Below are 18165 nucleotides of genomic sequence, written 5' to 3'. Positions count from 1 at the left end.
ACCAACAAATATAATCCATCAGAAACATCGGCTAGAAAATATAAGCTTGAGTGGGATTGAGAACATGGCGACTCCTCCTGCACGTCATTCCAGCAAGGCAGAGGAGCTACGAAAGGCTACTACCTTCCACCCAAGCCTGTGGGGTGATTTCTTCCTGACATACCAGCCACCAACGGCACCTCAGGTAACGAAAGATAAGGAACATGTATGGCCCTTGCATGCATTCATGAAATTGACTTAATACTTCTCCTCTGCACGCTGGTGCAAAACTCACCTTTAATTCCAGTTGGTAGGGAGCAAATCTTCTGAAAATCCATCCAGGATAAAGCAATCGAGACGAAAGGGGGGTCTTTAATCCCGAGTCACTCAATCAGGACTAAAGACCCCTTTAGTCCCGGTTGGTAAAATCAACCGGAACTAAAGGGCCTGCCACGCCAGACGTGGGACAAGCCCACACTTTAGTCCCAGTTGGTAAAACCAACCGGGAGTAAAGGGTCCTCCTTTAGTCCCGGTTGGGTTTTCTAATCAGGACATTGTCTACTCACAACTGAACATTGTCTACTCTACCCCTCATCTAACCCCGGCTGCTTGTCTTGCCGGCGAGTTATTACATCGAACAGCTCGTGTACGCAGGCCCTGCCCGTGCACATGGCATGGCAAGTCGGCAACCAACAGCCTACAGCGCAGTGAGGGGGTGTTTGGGAGGAGGGGGCTAAACTTTAGCCCTGTCACATCGGATGTTCGGATACTAATTAGGAGGACTAAACATAAACTAATTACAAAACTAATTGCAGAACCCCTAGGCTAAATCGCGAGACGAATTTATTAAGCCTAATTAATCCATCATTAGTGAATGATTAATGTAGCACCACATTGTCAAATCATGGACTAATTAGGCTTAATAGATTCGTCTCGCGATTTAACCTAAGGATTGTGTAATTAGTTTTGTAATTAGTCTAGGTTTAATACTTCAAATTAGTGTCCAAACATTCGATGTGACGGGGGCTAAAATCTAGTCCACTCCTCCGGACACCCCCTGAGGCGGTGACCAGAGGTCCTGAGCATGTCTGAGCCACCGCGCCCAGGTCGACGGCACCGCATGCCGCGCTGGAGGTGGCGCCGCCTGATGCCACGCACAAGTAGTGATAAGCCCCTGATCATATCACTGGGCCCATTTTGTCGAGCACCATTGCGTGCATCGCCGTTTGCTTCCGGCGTCAGCTCTGCCGCACGCGCGTCGTGTACACCTGTCGCCACCCGTTGTCGGCTCTTGGGCCTTGCCGTTGTAGATTTGGTTGTCACAGGGCCGCCTCTTTGTACGTGCTTTTACCGGATGCTAAAGTTTAACGTATTTAAAGGTTAGCATTTCTATCCATTAGCATTCTCATTTGGAGATATGATTAATGGATAGAGCTAAAGTTCATGAAATATCACTTTTGCATTTACCTCCTCACCTCCTCCTTTTCTCTCTCCCCTTTTTATCTTTTCATGAGCCATTAGCACCCATTAGCTCATCCGCACCAGCCAATACTTTTGCATCTTTTTTAAGGTGGGTTAAAGTTTAGCCCTCCTATGAGCCCTCATGTTTGGATGGAAAACTTTAGCACTTTCACCCGTTAGCTATGGCATCCAAACAGATCCGTAGTAGGCCACCATCACGAGGAGAAAGGTGGTTAGGCTGTAGTTGTCCAACGAGGACCTGTTTGGTTGTCTCCAAGCTCGCCAGAGCCGACCAATCCATTTTTAGTTGCCCGTTAGCCCTGTAGCCATGTTACAGCTGTGCAAACAGCCCTGTAGTTTGGTGATAAAAAATTTCAGCCGAAATTGCTCTTTTTTGTTGGCGTTCGAAATTACTATTCACCGAAAATTTCGGTACCGTTCACATAAGGTCACCTTTTTAACTTGAATTTCAGCTGAAATTTCGTGAATTTTAATGATTTCGATGAGGACCGAAAAAAGGATGAAAATGATATTGAAAACCTTGAAGTGCTGTAATTTTAATTTGACTGGATGGAGACAGATTACTATTGTGACGGATACTCGAGAGGAGATTAATCTTCACGCGTATGCTTAAGACGGGTACTATGCATACTTTTACTTTGTAGTACAGATACTTTTCTCTTCAAAACCGTAATGATACTTAATATCGATGTAGTTCCTTTTCAGTTTTCGTCTGGGTGGTGCGCGTCGGGGTCAGGGTCGGGATGTTTTCACATATTTAGTGATGAAAAATGGTGTGACGAACATGTTTTGTGCAGCAGCTGTGTGGACCATTTGAAAACTAAGGAACAGCTATATATGTGCTTTCAGGATTGCAGGTGGTGGGGCTGCTATACTAATCCTAGCACCTGCTTGATGACGACGACGTCTTTGGTTGCCATTTCCCGTCTGGCCGTCTTGGAGGCACCATCACTCCGTCCCCATTTCAACCCATCTTTTTGTGAAAACTTCACCCCCAGTCTGGCAAGTGGTAGTGGCAACTATTGTTGTGTCCTTAATTAGTGGAGGAGTCGCGTTCCAGGAATTTTACGTGGTGGTTCACTTTGTGTACTATGCTTCCCAATTTAATGTCTTCAGTGGCTATGGGTATCGTCTTACATATTCATGTTGCCTATAAAAATGGATGAGAATGTTGATGGCAACGATCTTGGCTTGGTGGTCAAAACTTCAAGCAATAGATGAAGTTGTTTTCTCCTCAGTTATGTTAAACAGATTTGGCTCATGCTTGGGTTCCGCATTCACCCGAGTTGTGATAATTCCGGTTTACTGTGAGTTAACATCGCGAAAGAAGGTTTACTCAAACTATAATTTAGATGTGACCTTACTACCACCTACGCGGGCAGGATATACTAGGCGCGCTGCATACCTGGGTTAGGAAACCCTCTTCATACTTTTCTATAATTAGTAACCGCCGGTTACTTAAATTAATTAGTTGTCGTTTCATAAAATTAAAAAATTGGCTTGCACTTAATTATGTTTGCTGCAATAAATGTATAAAAAATGCGGAGTGCACGAAGAAGAAAAAAATTATCACTGGTAAACTTGCATTGTATCAAGATCAGTACATATGTTTGATGTTACGTCAATTGGACAGCCAAAGGGCATTAAACTTACATTGCCGCCAAAATTCTGCAAATGTCTCTCGCTAAAATTTTTCCAAAAGCACACACCTTGAACTTCCAAAAGCTGTAGGTAGACTTTACCTGTCCTGTTCAATTATTGATTTTCACATGTGGAAACGGGGCATATTGCTTAACACATGTAATGCAACAGGCTCTCGTGGTTCATGAACTCAGGTGGTGACAGAGGTGTGCGCACGTACGTACTGGCGTGTCCTATTCTGTGCAACATTGGTGTGTACCGATGTCAACTCTAGTTCCTATTCGCAAGAATCTTTTGCTCTTGTTTGTTGTATCCGTCCTCCATTGCACGGTCGAATTTGAACTTGATCAATGATAAAACTTCAGCTAAATATAATTATCCTTTTCACTATTTTCGAACACCGGTAGAAAACTGAGTATTAGTCCCGGTTGGTAAGGGTCATATCTCTCCAATGCCCAACCAGAATAAATTTTTCGAGACGAAAGGGGGTAAAGACCCCGTTACCAACCGGGACTAAAAAATTTCAAAAAAAAATAAAAAAAGCCACCACGCCCGCCCGCCGCCCGCCTGCGCCGCCGGGCTGCCCACGCCTGTGCCTCCCGCCCGGCCGCCGTCCGCCCACCGCCCGGCCGCCCGCGCCCATGCCCGCCTCCACCCGCCGCCACCCACCTCCACCTCGGCTCCGCCGCCACCGGCCTCCCCATCGGCTCTACTCCGGCTCCGCTAAAAGCATCTAGGCCCCTAAGTTGTGTTTTGGTAATTAATGACGATCTTAGAGGACTAACAATTTCATTGAGAATATGAGTATAGGTTAGTCCCGGAGTTGAGTTGAGCTTCAAAGGATACTATGACGATATCTTGGTTGGTTTGAACATTGGAAAGCTCAAGGCAAAGGTATACGATAGGATTTTCATTTTTACCGGTTAAGAGGTGCTTAGAGGATGTGAATTGACCGGATTAGTAGGCTAGATAGCCGTACTATCAAGAGGGGTCAATTTCTTTTACTTGACGGTTCTATAGTGCTACTTTGCTCAAACAATTGCATTACATGCATAAGAACTAACTTAGTTTGAGAAAGTGAAAGAAATGAGAAGAAAAAATCGTTCTAAAAGAGGTCTAACTGTATAAGGGCAGATGGTTCGGCCCTAGGTGGCGGATGGTCAGCTAAACCTAGACAGAGACAGGTTTACGAGCCGAGAAATTATTTCTCAAAGGCAGACGGTCCACAGTTGGTTTCTGCGTACAGTCCGCATGGGGCGGATGGTCTAGCCCTATAAGGGCGGACGGTCCGCCACCCTTGTAACGATCCATTCTAACACGCATTAAATGCTGCAGTAGCCGTTGAGGCTTGAACTACGGATGGTCCGCCCCCTGTGAGGCAGACAGTCCGCCAGTCCCCTGTTTTTCACGAATATGACTATAATGGCTAGTTTTGGAAGGGAGGCTTATAAATACCCCACCCCTGGGCATGGGTGAGGCCTCTTAGCACTTTGGACAACATTTGTGACATTCTAAAGCCTTCTTCCACCTCTCACTCACTCACATTGCTTAGAGATTGCATTCTAGTGAGATTGAGAGCATCCTAGTGCATTGCATCAAGAGTTTGAGCTTTGTGGCACTAGGGAGTCTTCAAGAAAGTGTTATTGGCTTATTACTCTTGGAGGTTGCCGCCTCCTAGACGGCTTGGAGATTGTGGAAGCCGTTGAGCCCTTCAAGAAGATTGTGAAGGAGCCCCGGCTATTCTTGTGAGGGGTCTTGTGCTCACCTCGTAGGAGTGGTGAAGAGCAACTCTAGTGGAATCGAGGTTTAGAGAGGTTATTTGATTCAAGCTGGCTCAAACATCAAGCGGTGCCTTGATAGAGGAGCGGTTGAAACATTGAATCCACCTCAACATGGATTAGGGGTGACCGGCAAGTCATCGACACCATGGGATAAATTCGTCACTCGTGTTTGGTTCTAACTTTGCTCAATTTCATTATTGCATTTTACTTTGAGCAAATTACTTTACTAGAGATTGAATAGTATCTTGTCACCCTAGGCTGCAAACCTTCACCTAGGTGTAGAGTAGCTAGAAATAGTTTTCCCCTTATGTTACTAATCAAATTTTTTAAGTGTTGTGATTTTAGTTAAAACCGCCTATTCACCCCCCCTCTAGTCGGTATCCTAGATCCTATATTCGCTCCACCGCCACCCGCTCCGCCTCGGCTCCGCTCTACCTCCGCTCCGCCGCCGCCCGCCTCCGCCTCCGCTCTGCCACCACCGGCCTCCGCCTCGGTTCCGCTCCACTCCACCCACGCCCGCACCCACTCGTCCGCCGCCGCTCCCCCACGCGTCGCCGCCCACCCTCACCCCGCTGCCGCTCCTCATTGCCAGTGAGGGGCGAGCAGAGGGGGAAGGGGGGGCAGGAGAGGGGGAGGGGGTGGGAGAGAGGAAGAGAAGGAAGGGAGGGGGCGCCTGCATGAGAGAGGAGGAGAGGGAGGAGATAGGCCGGATCCGGTGGAGAAGGAAAAGGAGAGAGATAAGGAAAATGAGAGAGAGAGGAGAAGATATTAATGTGGAGCGGGAGGGGCGCGTGGGGAGGGCATTTTGTCGAGGTTGGAACTACCAACCGGGACTAAATCTTTTGTCCCGGTTGGAATTACCAACTGGGATAAAGGAGGGGGGGCGTCGGTGCCAGTTTTTTTAGCCATTACAACCAAGACTAAGGGGGGGGGGGCTTTAGTCCCGTTTGGTATTTACAACCGGAACTAAAGCTCCCCCCATGGTGACCTTCGGTGGTACATTTTTTACCCGAGACTAAAGCCACTTTAGTCACGGGTCCAATGTTAACGGGACAAAGGGGTTGGATGGAAGGTCAGTTCTCTACTAGTGGAAATCTCTTCCAGGATATGCTTCCACCCCCTACTGTCACATGTTTTTTCTCTTGTGAGTTTCACACCTAGAATTCTCATTTTGTTTATTAGATTTACTTCAGATGCCAACCAACAATGCATGATGCATGTGAGAAGATAAAAGAGTTAATTGAAGACACATGGAAGGATATGATGAAAGTATTCCTTACACCAACACCAACAGAACACCCGAAGCTCATTGTAAAAACAGTTGTCGATTTTGCATGGACGGCGGACCACATGTATAAGAAAACAGACGCATACACGTTTTCCCACACAATCAAAAAGAAGGTTGCATTACTCTATGTGGAGCCAATATTGTTCTAATACCGAAGACTGAGAGCAGCCTTTTCCTAGCTATTGTACTCCAATTACAACCTTTAATCAATCGCAGTTGTGCTGAATAAAGTGGTGACTGCTCGACTTGTGTTCACCACATTTATAAGTCAATTAGTTAAGGTAGTGTAGGAAATGTTGCAATGGGTGAAGTAATAAGAGATGTGTCATTAGCTAATTTAATGTATTATCTTACACTGTCAAATTTTGGATGCATGCGTCACAGTACACCCTTTCTCAACTTGATCGGAATGTCTACACAATTTTGCATTTCTTTTGGAAGTTCACAGTTTGAATTTTGTGACTCATACCAGCAGATATGCTGCTTCCTCAGTTCGAAAAGAAAAAAAGCAGGTCAGGTTATAGTTTTGTAGTAGCTTAAACACTCAGGGACCCAGCGGTGTCTCCACTTTCCTACTGTGTCTCTGATTCCAACTTATGGGCTTCGTCGAGGTTAAGCCAGCTTGACTGTTGCGTACTCCCTCCATTCCAAAAAACATGTCACTTAAGAAATTATCAGACAGATTAGCAAGGGAATGAATTGACTCTGTTGCCCCTCATTATTGGATTGTATTCCTAATAAAAATACCGTCCCTTGAGTTTGCGCTGCATGCAGCCAAAGGCTAAAACGATATGTTTTATGGGATAAATTTTGAATCTAGAATGACGTGTTTTTTTTTTTGGGATGGAGGGAGTAGATGGGCTGCTGAAACCATTGAACCAGAAGTAACAAGGCTTTCCAACTTATGGGCTTCAGTAACACTAAGCTGGAATGATGGCCCAAAAGGGCACATCATTGTTCAGTGTTTACTAAATTTATGCACACATCCCTAAAATATTTACTATCTTGGTGAAATAGTCACTTCTAAACCATATATTAGCCTTCAATTAATTTAAAAAGTAAGGCTTCATGGATACTACAATTCATGCACGCTAAAATCATGCCAAATTACCAGTAAACACTCTTTTCCACTAATGAAAAGACTTTACCAGTAAACACCAAATTTTACGTATAAATCGTGCATGCTAGATTGATAGAATTCGAACTTTGTGGCTTCCCAAGACATATTAGCCTTGATGTATAGAATTGAATGGGGGAGTGCCACATTATGTGACGTGCAATCTACGGATTGACCTATTGTTCTTGAAGAAAATCGATACATATGGATAAAATTCAGTTTACAAAAGACCATTATATTTAACAAAGAATTTAGATTTCTGTCCCATCATATGTCTAAGTTTTTATTAAGAGTGAATTTTCTCATTGCCACTGGAAATTATATCGATACCTTGAATGCCATAAAAACTCTGTACTTCCCCTGAGTACCACTATTTAGAATTTGTGTTCACTTCCATACAATTTCCATCGGATGATGTTAAGTCTGTTCCTTGTATGGACCCATAGCCAAACATGGTTAAGAGCCTGTTTGGTAGAGCTCTACCTAATTCTTTGAAAAATTATTTCACAAAATCAGTAGAGAATCACTTCTTACTACTCCTGAATTCAGCCTAGAAGCGGGCACCGGTAACGGGAGCGCGCGCACCACAAGGGCCGCGAGTGCTTGATTCGCAACAGCCCCTCCGTTAACCCCGTAACTTTCTATTTTTTGGAAAGTTTTAATTTCTCAAAGGCAACTCCGGATTTTTTTATTTTTAGATAGTTATATACACAACTTATACACATAACCTTTTTTTGACAACTTCTTACTTGTTAATTTTGTAGTACAATTTTTCATAACATATACAACTTAAACACTTAGCTTTGCCACATGTTTTTCACGAGAATGTTGTTAGACAATATATGCACATAGACTGGTAGAGAACTCGTCTTCCATCCAACGTTTTTTTTCCTGGTTGTCTTTGGACCCGGAACTAAAGGGCCTTTAGTCTTGGGTCAAAAATGAACCAGCGACGGCCACCGATGGGGGGAGCTTTAGTCCCGGTTGGAAAGACCAATCGGGACTAAAGCCCTCCCCCTATCCTGGTTGTAACGGCTAGTGGGCTGAAAAAATGTAGCCACCGATGGTGGGAGCTTTTGTCCCGGTTGGGAACACCAGCTTGTACTTACAATAGCTTCCTTTGCAGACTCATTAAAACCAGTCTTGCTGCTGCAATGTAGCGCCTTGAAAAGATCTATCGCACTGGGTGGTTCATCTTTATATTTCTCTTGCTTCTAAAATTATTCACAAACATTTTGTAGGTGTAAGATTATAAGAGTAATTGTTCAATGATGATGATTGTAACACAATGTTTCCATATCTTACCAAGGCATGGGTTGTCGCAATATAGCACCGAGATCCTGTCATCTGATGAAACCTTACTTTCTCACGGTTAAGTGCATTTTTTGCACACTTGTCCTGTGAGGAACAATTTAGTAAGCAGGGAAGAATGGCTATAGCGAGAGATAAAAATTAGATAAATTTAAAACCAGATTTGCTAAGATATTCAACAAACATCAACACTCTTTAAGTGTAGTTGAATTTATGTCCACAACAAGTTATTAACCTAAAACAGTTTGAAAAACAGAAAGTAATCACAGCCAAAGATTGTCCCCTATTGTAGAAGACCAACTGCAACACAACCCTATATGTTGTCGCTAAAATATAATGAGCTGCAGTTGTATTGAGTGCAGCCCAATAGGCTCATTAATATCTAATGAGCACACAATTATCAGGGTAACAAGCCAAGCAACTTCAGGTATAATTGTAAGGATGACCTACTGTATACAGTCCAGTATAGCATAGCTACTGAATCTTAGACACAATCAAATTGGCATACAATATGAAGGAATAAACTCAAACACTGTTAGTAGCTGAACTGTTACTCTCATCGAGAGGATGACACTAGGAGTTGGGGTAATTTTCTGGTTTTCTTCTCACACAATGCCATGACCAACCAACAGGTTGGGGATACATATATATAGGCTGGTGGGCAGCCAAGCATATGCTAGATGCTAGTCTAAGATGCTAGTCTAAGATGCTATTCTAAAAGCTAGTCTAAGATGCTGTCCTAGATGTTGTCCTAGTGCTGTCCTAGATGCCTAGATGCTGTCCTAGTGCTGCAGCAAAGTATATGCTGCAGCCCCACAAGCTGCAGCCACAAGTACAAAGCAAGTGCTGTAGCCCCACAAGCTGTACCCCACAAAGACTAACAAAGACTTATCCATCATTCTCCCCCTAAGTCTTGTGCGTCGTCTTGTGGGAAAGTTGGACCATCCCAGTCCTGGAGCAGAGCTCAAGGAACTTGATCCTCCCAAGGGGCTTGGTGAGTAGGTCCGCAAGCTGATCCTTGGTGTTGATATAGCTCGCCTTGATGCTCCCTTCCTCCAAGCAGCCTCGGATGAAGTGGTACCTCACCCGGATGTGCTTGCTCCGTTCATGGAAAATGGGGTTCTTTGCCAGGGCCAGAGCGGACTTGCTGTCCACCCTGAGCTCCACTGCTTCAGCGTCTCTGCCGAGGCGATCACTAAGTAGCCGAGCGAGCCAGAGCACCTGAGTTGAAGCGGTGGAAGCCGCTATGTACTCAGCCTCATAGCTGGACAAGGCCACCACCTGCTGCTTGACCGACTGCCAGCTGACGAGGCACTTGCCGAGGAAAAAGAGAATCCCGCTCGGGCTCTTGCTGGTGTCGATGTCGCCGGCGTGGTCGCTGTCGCTATACCCAACGAAGTGTGCCGCCCCGGGACACCTCGGGTAGAAGAGACCATGGTCGAGAGTCCCTACAATGTAGCGGATGATCCTCTTCATGGCCTGCTAGTGCTCCGTCGTCGGTCACTGCATGAACCGACTGACGTAGCCGATAGAGAATGCTAGGTCCGGCCGTGTGTGGGTGAGGTAGAGAAGGCTCCCCACAAGACGCCAATACTGCGTAGCGTCTACTTCATCCGTCGAGCTGTCGCAGCTCAGCTTCAGCCTCTCCTCCATCAGAGTGAGAGATGGGTTGCAGTCGGTGAGCCCAGCTAGCTCTACGACGCGCTTGGCGTAGGCGGTTTGTCAAAGCGTGATCCCGGAGTCATCATGGTGCACCTCAATCCCCAGGTAGAAGAAGAGAGGTCCCAGGTCACTCATCTGGAAGGTGACCTTCATCTCTTCCTTGAACGCCACCACCTCCGCATCCTTGGTGTCGGTGATCACCAAGTCGTCGACATAGACACCCACCAGCAGGGCATTTCCTCCATTGCCCCGCCGGTAGATGGCTGCCTCGTGCAGGCTTTGCTCGAAGCCCATCCCTTTGAGCGTGGAATCCAACTTGGCATTCCACGCCCTCGGTGCCTGCCACAAGCCATAGAGGCCCTTGCGCAAGCGCAGCACCTTGCCTTCCTTGCCGGGGATCGCAAAACCTGGCGGCTGGTGCACGTAGACTTCCTCTTTCAAATCGCCATTAAGAAATGCCGACTTGACATCCATGTGATGAACGTGCCAGCCTTCCTGGGCGGCCAGCGCAAGGAGGAGTCTCACGGACTCCATCCGTGCCATGGGGGCGAAGGCATCGTCGAAGTCGATCCCCTCCTGCTGCACGAACCCGCGTGCCACCAAGCGAGCCTTGTGCTTGACGATGGCATCAGCTTCATCCCTCTTCAGCTTGAACACCCACTTAAGGGTGATCGTGCGGTGACCACGAGGGAGGTCAGCAAGCTCCCAAGTGTGGTTCTTCTCAATAGCGTCCATCTCCAACTGCATTGCAGCGCGCCATGCCGCGTGTCTCTCGGCCTCTGCGAAAGATTGAGGCTCGCTGTCATCGCACGCAAGGTGCAACTGTGCCTCCAGGTCGTGAGGCACCAGTCCCAGCACTGGCTGGTCGCCGAGAAGGTCCTCCATCGTACGGTACCGCAACGGCTCGCCATCGTGGTACGCGTCGATGCGCTCCTTATCGTGAGAGAGTGGAGTAGCGAACTCCACTGGGCTGTGCTCAACATGAGCTGGTGTCTGAGTAGACGTGCCTGGAGGGGTGGCTGTTGTTGCTGGAGTACATGGCGTCGCCGGCTGTGGTGGTGTTGGCGAGAGACTCGTCACAGCCGGAGCCATGGCTGGAGAGCGTGGTGCTACCGGGGTAGCTGGCGCCGGAGTCGGCGGAGGTTCGGGAGCTGGGGTAGGCACGCTCGGCGAAGAAGAGCTGCCTACTCCTCTAGCTCTCTCGAAGTGGACGTACTCGATAGTGAAGTCATCGTATGTAACACCCAAAATTTTGAATAATTCAAACTCATTAAAATTTGCTCAAATTAAGGTGTCATTTAAATTCTAGGCATTTAAATTCATTTTCTTTAATTCAATTAAATCATCACAGGAATTATTTGTGCATTCATGCTGGAGCATAATTTTTGGTTGCTTGAGTTTGAATCAAATTTTGAATTTCAGATTTAAATTCAAATTCCAAAACCCTTTTCTTTTTCTTTCTTTTTATTTCTTCTTCTTCTTTCCCTGGGCCGAAATCTCCTTCTCCCTCCTTTTCTTTTCTTCCCTCGGCCCAGCTGCAGCTTCACCGGCCCGCGAGTCCGCCCGCCGGCCCCCTTTCTTTTTCTCCCGCGCGGCCCGTCGCTCCTTCCTCCGCGGCCCGCCGCTTCACCCCTCCCCCTCTTTTCTTCTGCCGGCCCACGCAGCCGCCCCGGCCTGCTCCGCTCGCCCTTCTCCTCCGCAGCCCACGAACCGCGTGCCGGCCCAGCTGCTGCGCCAGCCCGCTTGCGCCGCGCCCACCGACGGGTGGGGCCCACCCGTCGTCTCCCACCTCCGGCCGAATCTGGCCGGAACTCCGCAACCGCCGTGCGCCTTCTCCGCCCCGGTCTCCATCCGCTCCGACTCCTCCGGGGGATTTGAACCTGCGCCGGCTCTATCTCCAAGCCCTATAAAAGCCGCCGCCTCCTCCCGGTCTCCTCCGCCAAACGCCAGCGCCGCAGCTCACCCGAAACCCTAGCCGCCCGAGCTCCAGCGCCGCCGCCTCTTCCTCGCCGCCGTTCGCCGCCTCCGGTGAGCCCCCGTCGGCGAGAACCCCCAAAATGAGTTCGCCGCGCCCTCCTCTTTCTTCTGGTGCCTTCCGCGCGCGAAACGGATGCCCGTAGCGCCTTTTCGGTCGACTCCGGCGACCCGCCGCCGCTCGCCGTCGCGCGCCGCCGCTCGCCGTCGCCGGCCGTCTATTCTTTCCGCCACCGCCGATGTCGTGGACGACCGTGGCTGTCCGATCTCGATCCGACGGTCGATCGCGAGTCAATCGAGATCGCGTACCGGTCAACTACGCCGCGCCGCGCCGCTTTTGCACTTAAGCCCCCGCCTTTTCTGCAAATCAACTCGCGGTCCAGATCGCGTTGAAAATAATTCCAGATCTGCCCTCGCATTTTTCGGTTTAACCCTTGAGCTTTCCAGAAATCAACCCGCCGTCCGGGTTTGATGTTTTTACGCGTCAGACCCTCGGTTTATACGCATAATTACGTATAAGCCCTCGGTTTTCGCGGATAGGCCCTAAAAGTTTTATTTTTCTCACAGAAAAGTCCCTGGATCTTGTTTTAATCATATATTTTGCATCTTAACTCCGTTTTTCGCGTTCTTTATATCCACGTGTTCGTTTTAAAGCGTAGATCATCTTTTCAAGCTTGTTTTCTCTGTTTGACTATGTTTGGTGTACTGTTTTCTTACTTTTGCCCATGTTTGCTTGTATGTGCTCGTGTGACGCGTGTAGACGCCCCGCAGTTCGAGGGAGTTGCCGATCAAGCCTTCGAGGAGTACGAACAGCAGGAGCAAGGCCAAGAAGGCAAGTCGTGTCCTTGATCACTACCTTGTTGTCCTATACAGCTTTACTTTCTCGTACTTAACATTTACGCTATGCACATATTAAGATTAAATTGATGGGTCCCAATTAAGGTTCGCCTAGATTGATTTACCTTTGCCTTGACCAACCGGTTTACTTATTGTTGGGTAGCTCATGCTTAGTGCTTACTTGTTACATGGTGGTTTAACTACACACAATGCTTAATCTTGCTTTACTTCTGTTATACCTTTCATTAAGACAAGATCATTTTTTGTTAATCGGAACATGGAGCGACCACCCAGGAAAACAGTGCTACCACAAGACTAAATGGCTCTGGTCTTGGCTGAGTAATTAGAAACTCTAGTTTGGGGTAATCTTACCGAAAGGGCAAGAGGGGAGGCGTTGATGGGATATAGCACTCGCTCTCTTGGGAAGTGGGCTTGGCTAAGACACTATGCCCTCTAGGGGACTGCTATGTTTCGCTTCGACCTGAAACCTTAGCGGGTTACCACATTGCTAGCGAATCTTTGTAAAGGCCTCGTAGCGTCCCTATGCAATCACACCTCGGAAGTGTGGTATGGTGCCTAGCTAGCATCGCATGGTTGGGTCCAAAGTTCTTTTGAACTTTTACGCGACTTGTGGGTAAAGATGTGCCACCTCTGCAGAGTGTTAAACTGATCGATCAGCCGTGCTCACGGTTAAGAGCGGCCTGGACCCTCACATGATAATATTATCGGAAGATGGATTTAACTTGTTATCATTCCAAGCATATGTTGGTTACTTTATTTATGTTCATGTTTAATTTCGGGTGGTATGAACTTATACTTAGTTAATTGCTAATAAAATTTGACCAACTTAATTAAAAGCGAATGCTAGTTATGCCTTAGCCATACCTTGAATTAGCCTTACACTACACTATTCCCCACGACTTGTTGAGTACCAACCATAAGTGTACTCACCCTTGCAAAACCGTTGTTCAGACCAAGTTAATTGGGAAGAGGAGTATCTACACGACTTCGAGGAGTTCTAGGCGTACGTTTCTTCAGTCAGCTACCTGTGGAGTCGTCGTCATCTTTGGAGTTCCGCTGCGTAATAATTAGACTTTGTGGTTTATGTGAGACTTTCGGTCATGTAATAATGGTTAATACTCTCTTTATTCGATTTAGCACTGTCTTTGCTATTCACTATTGTCGTACATGTGTGTAACTTGATCCTGGCGCACATGTATTTAATGCACTCGATTTTGTCCTTAAAATCGGGTGTGACATCGTACGTCGGAGTCGAGCCGTCGTCCACCGCCTTGTCCCACGCCCATCCTCGTCCTTCGTTGAACACAACGTCGCGCGCCGTGCGCACACGTTGTGTCTCCGGGTCGACAATGCGGTAGGCCTTCGAGCCCTCCGCGTAGCCGATGAGCACTCCCGAAGTGCTCCTGTCGTCGAGCTTGCCGATGTGGCCAAGCTCCTTGGTGAACGCGAGGTAGCCAAAGACCCGCAGGTGGGACACCACCAGCTTGTGCCCATACCAAGCCTCGTACGGCGTCCTGCCGTCGAGCACCTTGGTGGGCGAGTGATTGAGGATGTAGACAACCGTCACCACCACCTCTCCCCAGAAAACAGCCAGCATCCCCCTCTGCTTGAGGAGGGCCCGAGCCATCCCCACAACCATCTGGTTGCGCTGCTCGACGATGCCGTTCTGCTACGGGTTGTACGTCATGGAGTAGTGGTGTTGAATGCCCTCATCAGCGCAGTATGATGCAAATTCAACCGTCGTGAATTCACCACCGTTGTCGGTGTGTAGTGCGCGCAGCTTGCGGCCGCACTCCACCTCCGCAGCAGCCTGCGCGTGCCTGATGGCGTCCTCAGCCTCTCCTTTGCTATCGAGGACCACCACCCACATGTAGCGGGAGAGGTTGTCGACGAGCAGCAGGAAGTAGCGTCGTCCTCCCGGTGTGGCCGGTGTTACCGGGCAACACAAGTCCCCGTGCACGAGCTCGAGCCGCTCCTTGGCTCTGAAGCTCGCTTGCTAGGGAAAGGGGAGCCGCCTCTGCTTTGTCAACACACAGACATCACTAAACTGCTCTATGTGGTCAAGGCATGGCAGACCTCGCACCATCTCCTTGGCACTGAGCCGCTTCAGGGCCTCGAAGTGAAGGTTCCCGAAGCGCTCGTGCCACTGCCACGCCTCGTCGTCCGGACGAGTAGCGAGGCAGAGGGGTTGTTCCACCTGCACATTAAGGATGTAGAGTCGATTTGCGCCTCTGGTTACCTTGGCAAGAAGGCGACGATGGCGATCCCAAACCCTCATGACTCCGTCCTTGACCTCCACGCGCGAACCGTTCTCATCCAGCTGTCCCAAGCTGATGATAGAGTTCCTCAACACGGGGATGTAGTACACTCCGATGAGCAGCCTGTGCTCTCCAGACTCGACGGTGAAGATGACGGAGCCAACGCCCTTGATCTCCACGCCGGAGGCATCCCCAAACTTGACGGTGCCTCGAACGCTAGAGTCAAGCTCGGTGAAGAACTCCCGTTGACCGGTCATGTGTTGGGTGGCGCCGGTGTCGAGGCACCACCCATCAAACTTGTCGTCGCTGGAGTCGTCGCTGAGGAAGGTGCATGCCCTCGGCTCGTCAAGGTGGAGGAGAGCCACTACGACTGATGTCGTTGGAGGTAGCTCGATGCTTGCGTGTGCTAGGAGCAGAGCCGGCTCCTCCTCCTCTGCCAGTGCGACGTGAGCTTGGCCGCGTCTTGGCTGCTGACAGTCCTTAGCCCAATGGCCAAGCCTGCCATAGTTGTGGCACGCGTCGTCTCGTGCCGGCCTGCGCTCGCTGGTGGCACCACCCTGGGCGCCTCCTCGCGTGCTGCCGGCACCACCCTGGGCGCCTCCTCGCGCCTTGGGCGCCCTGCGCGGCTTGCCGCGCCTGCGGCCGCCTGTCGAGGAAGAAGGCTCTCCCTTCTTCCGATCACCTTGGCGGGCCTCCCACTGCTCCTGAGTGAAATGGAGCTTCCCACCAATAATGACAGGCCCTAAGGGAGGCGATGGCTCGTCGCTGTCGACAACCTTGAGGCGACCTATCGCCTCCTCGATTGACATCCTGGAGAGGTCCAGCAGAGACTCGATCGAGTGAGCGATCTGCTTGTACTTCTCTGGAACGCAGCGGAGGAGCTTCTCAACAGCTCTCTCCTCGTAGTAGGTGTCGTCGCCATACTGCACAATCTTCTGACGGAGAGCAAAGTCATCAACGTCCTCACCTGGCTTGAAGGCTAGGTTCTCCCACTCCTTGCTAAGTGCCTGCAGTGTGGACTTGCGGGCGCAGTCGCTACCGATGCGTGCTGCAGCGATGGCATCCCAGGCCTCCTTGGCAGTCCGCTTCTTGGAAAGTGAGAACTGCATCTAGGACGGGACTGCAGCGATGAGGGCATCCAACGCCCGTCGATCCTCGTCGTAGTCGACATCGCCGTACCGGACTGCCTCCCACATGTGCCGCACCTGGAGCCTCACCCTCATGACCATATCCCACTCGACGTAGTTGGTCTTTGTGAGGGTAGGCCACCCACCACCGGGGCCGACATCCCTAACAACAGCCAGGGCCCCGTGGTGACCCTGGCGCCAGTCCGGGGAGAGAGAGCCGCGCTGCCTGTAAAGGTTGCGCTCTCCGTCGACCCAGCCGCCGCGCCTCCGGTCAAACTCCATCTCCACCTCCAGCTGGGCAGCCCTCTCCCTCAACCGCCAGACCTCCAACACGGGGTCAATGTGTGGGTCGCACTATGAGTCGTGGTCGCCACGTCCGCCAGGAGTGCGGCCGTCGCGTGCACCTCCGCCAGGAGCGCCACTGGCATGTGCACGCCCATCTGGGCTGCCGCCGCTGCACCCGCGGGGCTGCGCGGTTGCCCACTGCGCCGTACGCTCTCGCACCACCTCCCTCGCCAGCTCGAGCTCTACGTCAGTGCTGCCGTCGGCAGAGATAGAGCTGCCAAAGCTACCGTTGCGTAGGGCCTCGAGCTCTACTGCCGCTGCTGCTTCCGCTTCCGCCCTCGCTGCTGCTAGCTTCACCGCTGCCAGCCTCGACGCCCTTGCCGCCGTCGCAGCGGTCTTTGCTACCGCTCGCTCGCGCTCCTCTGCCACGGCGATCTCAGCCTCCTGCCGACGCCGCGCGCTCGAGGCGACCGAGTGCTGAGACTGTCCTGCAGACAGCGCGCCACCGGGGGGCTGTTGTGTGGGGAAGAGGCTGCTTCTGACGAGCTGTTGCTCATCTGCGCAGAGGGAGAGGAGTGAGCAGGCACAGCTGGTGTTTCTGCTACCGGCTGGGGACGAAGGGTGGCTAGGGATGGATGTGAGCAGGAGATGTTCAAACTACAGGATAGTACGGCTCTGATACCAGTTGTTAGTAGCTAAACTGTTACTCTCATCGAGAGGATGACACTAGGAGTTGGGGCAATTTTCTAGTTTTCTTCTCACACAATGCCATGGCCAACCAAGGGGTTGGGGATACATATATATAGGCTGGTGGGCAGCCAAGCATATGCTAGATGCTAATCTAAGATGCTAGTCTAAGATGCTATTCTAAAAGCTAGTCTAAGATGTTGTTCTAGGCTGTCCTAGTGCTGTCCTGGATGCCTAGATGCTGTCCTAGTGCTGCAGCAAAGCATATATTGCAGCCTCACAAAGACCAAGACCTTGCAGCCCCACAAGCTGCAGCCACGAGTACAAAGCAAGTGCTGCAGCCCCACAAGCTGCAGCCCCACAAAGACTAATAAAGGCCCTGTTTGTATACGCTTTTCCTAGCCACGCTTAGATTATAATCTAAGCGAAGATTTTCTCGCTTCTCGCTTTTCGCTTCTCGTAGTTCAAATTGTTGAAGCGGCTTACCACATAAGCGAGAATCGGTGGAAATAAGCAAAGCGTTTGGCGGGATTCTCGCTTATTTCCACCGATAAGCCGCTTATAAGCGGATACAAACGGGGCCAAAGACTTATCCATCAACCACAACAAACCAATGCAAGAAAAATAAATGGCTTAAGAAAGCAGTTGACCAACATGCCTTGTACTTTGGGCTTGACCACATCTCCACCAGCTCTCTCCATTGATTATCAGTCAT

The 18165-nt window shown here is 49.8% G+C and overlaps 1 long non-coding RNA gene across 1 annotated transcript; it reads left to right on the top strand.

Annotated features, from left to right (window-relative positions):
• Positions 1-2698, top strand: LOC111257557. The gene is made up of 2 exons (XR_002678028.1): positions 1-184; positions 2311-2698. It is a non-coding gene; the product is annotated as an uncharacterized LOC111257557 (long non-coding RNA).
• The last annotated feature ends 15467 nt before the right edge of the window (positions 2699-18165 follow it).

This window comes from Setaria italica, chromosome VI (genome assembly GCF_000263155.2).
Source record: "Setaria italica strain Yugu1 chromosome VI, Setaria_italica_v2.0, whole genome shotgun sequence".
Taxonomy (NCBI): domain Eukaryota; kingdom Viridiplantae; phylum Streptophyta; class Magnoliopsida; order Poales; family Poaceae; genus Setaria; species Setaria italica.
Note: the sequence above shows the minus strand (reverse complement) of the source record. Positions and strands in the feature narration are given on the sequence as shown.